Raw genomic sequence first — 7,670 nt, forward strand, 5'->3', positions numbered from 1 at the left:
GCAGTCTGTCCAGCCACAGTATGACCTGACTCTTACTTAGAGATGCCATCTTTAAGGCACTTGGCTCTCTATTTGAGGTTTCTTCCAGCTTTGAGTGGCTCTCAAGGGTGTAAACTTTTCCCACAGCACCTCTGTTTTATCTGAAAGTCCCGTAGAGAAGGCAAAGACTCTACAACTGAGGAAAAGTTCTTGGGTGTGTGAAATGAGCCATGAGTTTCTTTGGCTGGATATTGGGTGCTGAGTCCTTGAGAAGAGGTGAGACATTTAGTGGTTTCCACTGGATCCCTTTGTTCTCAGCAGTTTGTTGATTTAGGGTCACGGGAGTGTGATCACTCTCCACCTAAGAAAGGTGCAAGCCCAGGGCAGCTGGGAAAAGAGAGAGGGACAGACCAGCTCCCCTCCCTCTGTACTGAGCCACAGTCAAGCCTCTTGCCTTGCAGGACTCGCTCTCTTCTACTGAGAGCAGCAGCAATGCTGAGGGTTTCTGACATCCAAGAACACTCCCCAGGGCAGATGGGGGAGCTGTCAAACCCCAAACCTCTCAAACCACCTTCTGCCATCCTGGTTCCTCAGCACTGGGCATGCAGATGCTGGCAGCACTTCTGCATTGAGAGGTTTCATCTGAAAGTCAAACACCAGGACTGCCCTGTGCCCACCGTTCCCATGAACCCACTGCTGCAGAGCAGGGCTGACTCCTCAGCAGAGGCCCTTCTCCTGTGGCACAGTCGGTCAAATCAATGAGAGGTCCATTTGCTGGGCTGAAGGAACATCTCCTGGAAAAGGCAAAAGTAGGTGTGTGGAGCAAGAGTAGTGTGTATGAGAAATGGCTCTGATTTTGCTTAGAGAAGTCTCCCCTAACTTGTCACTGTCTTTTCTTCCTTGAACAGGTCCCCATGCTCAGAGAAAGGAAATGTCCAACGGCAGCTCCATCACTGAGTTCCTCCTCCTGGCATTGCAGACACACGGGAGCTGCAGCTCTTCACCTTCTGGCTCTTCCTGGACATCTACCTGGCTGCCCTCCTGGGAAACGGCCTCATCATCACCATCATAGCCTGTGACCACCACCTCCACACACCCATGTACTTCTTCCTCCTCAACCTCTCCCTTCTTCGACCTGGGCTCCATTTCCACCACTGTCCCCAAAGCCATGGCCAATTCCCTGGGACACCAGGGACATCTCCTACTCAGGATGTGCTACACAGTGTTTTTCTTTCTCTTCTTGATAGCAGCAGAGTATTTCTGCTCACTGTCATGGCCTACGACCGCTACGTTGCCATCTCAAACCCCTGCACTATGGGACCCTGCTGGGCAGCAGAGCTTGTGTCCACATGGCAGCAGCTGCCTGGGCCAGTGGCTTTCTCAGTGCTGTGCTGCACACGGCCAATACATTTTCATGCCCCTCTGCCACAGCAATGCCCTGGACCAGTTCTTCTGTGAAGTCCCCCAGATCCTCAAGCTCTCCTGCTCACACTCCTACCTCAGGGAAGTTGGGCGATTGTGGTTAGTGCCTGTTTAGGATTCGGGTGTTTTGTGTTCATTGTGGTGTCGTATGTGCAGATCTTCAGGGCCGTGCTGAGGATCCCTCTGAGCAGGGACGGCACAAAGCCTTTTCCACGTGCCTCCCTCACCTGGCTGTGGTCTCCCTGTTTGTCAGCACTGCCATCTTTGCCTACTGAAGCCCCCTCCATCTCTCTCTATCACTGAACCTAGTGGTGTCAGTTCTGTACTCGGTGGTGCCTCCAGCAGTGAACCCCTCATCTACAGCATGAGGAACCAGGAGCTCAGGATGCCATGTGGAAACTGATGACTGGATGTTTTTAAGCAGCAATAAACTGCCCATCTTCCTGCGTATCACTCACAATGTAACTCACTTCAGGACCAGCTTGTCTTTGGTAGTTGATTTTGTTTGGTCGGTTTCTAACTTTTCTTAGTAGTGCAACATGCGTGGCAGGCCAGAAAGCCAACCGTATCCTGGGCTGTATCAAAAGAAGCGTGGCCAGCAGGTAGAAAGAGGGGATTCTGCCCCTCTGCTCAGCTCTCGTGAGACCCCACCTGGAATACTGCATTCAGCTCTGGAGTCCCCAACATAAGAAGGACATGGAGCTACTGGAGCGAGTCCAGAGGAGGCCACGAAGATGATCCAAGGGCTGGAGCACCTCTGCTATGGAGACAGGCTGAGGGAGTTGGGGCTGTTCGCCTGGAGAAGAGAAGGTTCTGGGGTGATCTTATTGCAGCCTTCCAGTACTTAAAGGGGGCCTACAGGAAAGCTCGTGAGGGACTTTTTACAAAGGTCTATAGTGATAAGACGAGGGGCAATGGCTTTAAACTGAAAAAGGGGAGATTTCTATTGGATATAAGGAAGAAATTTTCACTCAGAGGGCGGTGAGGCACTGGCATAAGTTGCCCAGAGAAGTTGTGGCTGCCCCATCCTGGCAGTGTTCAAAGCCAGGTTGGATGAGGCTTTGGGCAACCCGGTGTAGTGGAGGGTGCCTGCCCATGGCAGGGGGATTGGAACTAGATGATCTTTGAGGTCCCTTCCAACCCTAACTATTTCTCGTGGTTTAGCTCAGCCGGGGCTGAGCTACCACGCTGCTGCTTGCTCAACTCCTCCCTCGGCGGGATGGAGGAGAAAAATCAGAACGAGAGGGGCGAGACCAGTAGGTTGGGATAAGGATGATTTAATAGAACAATATCGGGAAAGGGAAAAAAAAAACAGGGTAAACAACTATGAACGTACAAACGTGAAAACATACGAACCGACCGCACGCGAAATGCGACGCACCGCCCGCTGCCGATCACCGAAGCGAACCCCTCCCCCGGCTGCTCCCCTAATATATACCCTGAGCATGACGCCACGTGGTATAGAATAGCCATTGGCCAGGCTGGGTCAGCTGCCTGAACCGAGTCCCTTTCAGCTTCCCGCGAAAAAAAGGGAAAAAACAAAACAAAACAAAACAAAACCCTTTCCCGGCCCAACCCAGAACACCATTGTGATAGTTTGATGTGGGGGGGGTGTTCTGGTGGCAGGGGAGGGTATTTGCTCCCTGTGCCACCACATCTGAGTCCCATCCCCCCCGGGGAGGTTGAGCCAAATCGGCGCCTCTGCGAATGGCCCTATTTAAGTTGGGACAAAGAGGGGAAAGGGGCTTTTTGCTCAGGAGCGAGGAGAGGGGAGGAGGGCGCTGCCCTCGCTCCCGGCTCCCGGCCGGGCGGCTGCCCGGGCCCGGGCCGGCGCCATGTGCTCAAGATGGCGCCGGGGGAGCCGCATGGGGGACTCGGGAAGCGCCCCGCTCCGGGGTGCCTGCCGGGCCGAGCTCCCCAGAGAGGATTAATATCTAAGAGAAAACAACCACAACGACGGGTCAGTCAGGATGGAGCAGGAGGAGGTGTGCTGGAGCTGAGGTTTCCCTTGCAATCAATGTGAAGATGGCAGGCGGCCCCCCTGCAGCCAGGGGTGCTCGGCGGAGCAGAGACCCACTCGCGGCCCATGGAGAAACCCACGTCGGGAAGGAGATGCCTGAGCCCGGGAGAGGTCGTGGAGCAGGGGATGCACGACGAGGTGCTGTTAATAATGGGGCATGGAATGCATGACGATGTCGTGGAGGCATCTGGAATCCATGGGATGACCCACGCCGATGCGAGTGGCAGGACTTACGCTGGAAAAGCTTGGGGATTTTTTCCTCGTGCGTAGGGGATCCACCGAAGCAAGGGAAAATGGTGTAAGGACTCCTTCTCCTTTGAGAAAGGAGCGGCAAGTAACAACATGGATGAACTGACCTGCACCCCCCATCCCTGTCCCCTGTGCCGCCGGGGGGGAGATTGAGCCAGGAACGAAAGGAAACGGGTGGGGGGGGGGGGGTTGTTTTAAGATCTGGCCTTGTTTCTCTTTTCTCCTCTCAAGTAACGGGTTTCGTTCCCCTATGTCCCCTGTTAAGTAACTGTTAATAAATTGGTTTGTTTATGAAGAAAGCCGAGTCATGTTTTGCCCGAGACCATGGTTGGTGGGTGCTCCCTCTCGGTTCTTGTCTCGACCCTCAGTCCAAAAACCATGACAACTGGGAAGAAGTTTCCTCATATTTAAGCGGAACCTCCTATGTTCCAGCTTATATCCATTTCCTCTTGTCCTATCATTGGATGCCAGTGAGAAGAGCCTGGCTCCATCCTCATGACAGTCATCCTTTCCTATTTATAAACATTCATGAGGTCCCCTCTCAGTTTCCTCTTCTCCAAGCTAAAGAGACCCAGCTCCTCAGCCTTTCCTCAGAAGGGAGATGCTCCACTCCCTTCATCATCTTTGTGGCCCTGGACTCTCTCCAGCAGTTCCTTGTCCTAGTTGAACTGAGGGGCCAGAACTGGACCAATATTCCAGATGTGGCCTCACCAGGGAAGAGTAGAGGGGGAAGAGAACCTCTCTCAACCTACTAACCACACCCCTTCTAATGCACCCAGGATGCCATTGGCCTTTTGGCCACCAGGGCACATGGCTGGCTCATGGCCACTGCTGTCCATCAGGGCCCCCAGGTCCCTTTCCCCTGTGCTGTTCCCAGCAGTTCAGTCCCCAACTCGTACTGGTACATGGGGTGTTCTTACCCAGGTGCAAGACTCTACACTTGCCCTTGTGTATTGCATTAAATTTCTCCCCGCCCAACTCTCCAGCCTGCCCAGGTCTCTCTGAATGGCAGCACAGCCTTCTGGTGTGGCGGCCACTCCTCCCAGTTTAGTGTCATCAGCAAACTTGCTGACCACACACTCTATTCCCTCATCCAAATCTCGATGAATACATTGAACAATACAGGTCCCAGTACCGACCCTTGAGGGACTCCACTGGATTCAGGCCTCCAACTGGACTCTGTCCCATCGACCACTACTCTCTGGTCTATCCTTCAGCCAGTTCACAATCCACCTCATTACCTGATCATCCAGACCACACTTCCTCAGTTTAGCTGTGAGGATGCCGTGGGAGACTGTGCCAAATGCTTTACTGAAGTCAAGACAGACCACATCCTGCTCTACCATCATCCACCCACTGGGTTATGTCTTCATCAAAGACTATCACGTTTGTCAAGCACGACTTTCCCTTAGTGAAGCCATGTTGACTGCCCCTAATGACCCTCTTATCCCTGATATGCCTGTTGTCCCTGAACTGCCATTTTCAGCCGATCAAGGAAACGTACATAAAGTTCCTGTGCCTGGCAAGGTCATGGAGCAGATTCTCCTGGGAACCATGCTAAGGCACATGGAGAGCAGGAGGTGGTGGGTGACAGCCAACATGGCTTCACCAAAGGCCGATCGTGCCTGACCAACTTGGTGGCCTTTTATGACGGGTGACAGCATCGGTGGACAAGGTCGACCAACGGATATCATCTACCTGGACTTGTGCAAAGCTTTTGACACTGTCCCGCACGACATTCTTCTCTCTAAACTAGAGAGGCATGGGTTTGATGGATGGACCACTCGGTGGATAAGGAATTGGCTCAATGGCCGCACTCAGAGAGTAGTGGTCAACGGCTCAATGTCCAAGTGGAGACCGGTCACGAGTGGCGTCCCAGGGGTCCGTGTTGGGCCCGGCCCTCTTCAACATCTTTGTCGGTGACGTGGACAGTGGCATGGAGTGCACCTCAGCAAGTTCGCTGATGACACCAAGCTGTGTGGTGCCATCGACACGCTGGAAGGGAGGGATGCATCCAGAGGGACCTCGACAGGCTGGAGAGGTGAGCCCGTGTCAACCTCATGAAGTTCAACCAGGCCAAATGCAAGGTCCTACATCTGGGTCATGGCAATCCCAGGCACAAATACAGACTGGGTGGTGAATGGATCGAGAGCAGCCCTGAGGAGAAGGACTTGGGAGTACTGGTGGACGAGAAGCTCAATATGAGCCGGCAATGTGCTCTGCGGCCCAGAAGGCCAACCGCATCCTGAGCTGCATCAAGAGGAGCGTGGCCAGCAGGTCGAGAGAGGTGATTCTCCCCCTCTACTCTGCCCTCGTGAGACCTCACCTGGAGTACTGCGTCCAGTTCTGGAGCCCCCAACATAAGAAGGACATGGACCAGTTGGAGAGGGTCCAGAGGAGGGCCACGAAGATGATAAGAGGGCTGGAGCACCTTTCCTATGCGGACAGGCTGAGAGAGTTGGGGCTGTTCAGCCTGGAGAAGAGGAGGCTCCGGGGTGACCTTATAGCGGTCTTGCAGTACCTCAAGGGGGCGTACAAGAAAGATGAGGAGAGGCTGTTCAGGAGGGCCTGTTGTGATAGGACAAGGGGTAATGGTTTTAAAATAGAGGAGGTAGATTCAGATTGGATATTAGGAAAAAATTTTTTACCGTGAGAGTTGTAGAACACTGGAACAGGTTGCCCAGAGAGGTGGTGGATGCTCCATCCCTGGAGACGTTCAAGGCAGGTTGGACAAGGCCCTGAGCAACCTGATCTAGTTGGAGATAACCCTGTTCCTTGCAGGGGGGTTGGACTAGATGACCTTTGAAGGTCCCTTCCAGCCCTAACCATTCTATGATTCTATGATTCCTGTGCTCCCTGCCGAACGGAAGCAAAGGCAGCCTCCCCTGTCCAGAAGTCAGGGACACGTCTTAACGCTCTCATAGCCAACTCAGTCAGTTGTTGGAAAACTACCTGCTGTAATCCTGTCTGTGTGTGACCCTGGCATACGGACCTTCCCCAAAAGTTCATTCTGACCCACATTAATTCCGTTGGTCATATTATCCAGAGCCTGTAGATTCACAAGCCCCCTTCATTCGCTTAACCATCTGATCAGGTCATAGGCTACAGGGAGGAGATTGGTGGGAATGCTATGGTGAGGTCAGTGGTGCCTCAGGATCTCATGGGCCAACATATAACCCAAGGCTGGGAAGATGGCTGTGAGGTCACTGGTGTCTCTGAGGTTGAAAGGCCAGCAGCAGGAACATGGGCTAAAAAGCCTGTGAGGTCACTTTTTGCTGAAGTAGCTGATAGGTCAGCCCTTGAACCGTGGCTGGGATATGTGGTTTTAGGCTCACATCTGCCAGCGTCCCTGATAGGAAAGCAGAAGACACATGGTTGGCACACAGACTTTGAGAATCCCTTTAATACCTGGTAGGCCCATCCAGGAAGAGGGCTTGGCTGTGGCTGTCATGTGCTTCCCCCCGAGCACCTGATGGGACAGCAGCACGCACACAGTCTGGTTGTGTTCTGCGAGAAGCTGAAGGTCCAGCAGCAGGCTGGTGGCTTGGAAGATCATGGTGAGGTTCTTTCTGTCCAGTCAGCTGGTGCAGCAAGTCCTGCAGATCGTCTGTAGAAGGGTTATCCCATTTTGCTCCTGTGATCACTTGCAGTGTTTCTTACAAGGAAAAAATTTCAAATAATTTCTACTGCCCCAAAAGAGACTGTTCCCATGTGAATTTGTTGTGGCAGGTCAGATACAGGGAAGGACATGCAGTTGACCTAATCACTGGTACCAGGTGGGAGCTTTTCATGGTTTTAGGCTGATCCAGCAACTAAAACTCACACAGTCTCTCCTTCTCCAGTAAAGTAGAGAGGAGAGAGGGAAAAAAAACACAAAGGGACTGAGGGTAGAGACAAGAAAGAGGGAGCACCCACCAACCATGGTCCCGGGCAAACCAGACAGGGCTTTCTCAAGCAAAACAGTTTATAATGATTACTTAGAAGGACAAAGGGAAACAAA

This window comes from Tauraco erythrolophus, unplaced genomic scaffold, assembly GCF_009769465.1.
Source record: "Tauraco erythrolophus isolate bTauEry1 unplaced genomic scaffold, bTauEry1.pri scaffold_95_arrow_ctg1, whole genome shotgun sequence".
In the NCBI taxonomy this organism is placed as follows: Eukaryota; Metazoa; Chordata; class Aves; order Musophagiformes; family Musophagidae; genus Tauraco; species Tauraco erythrolophus.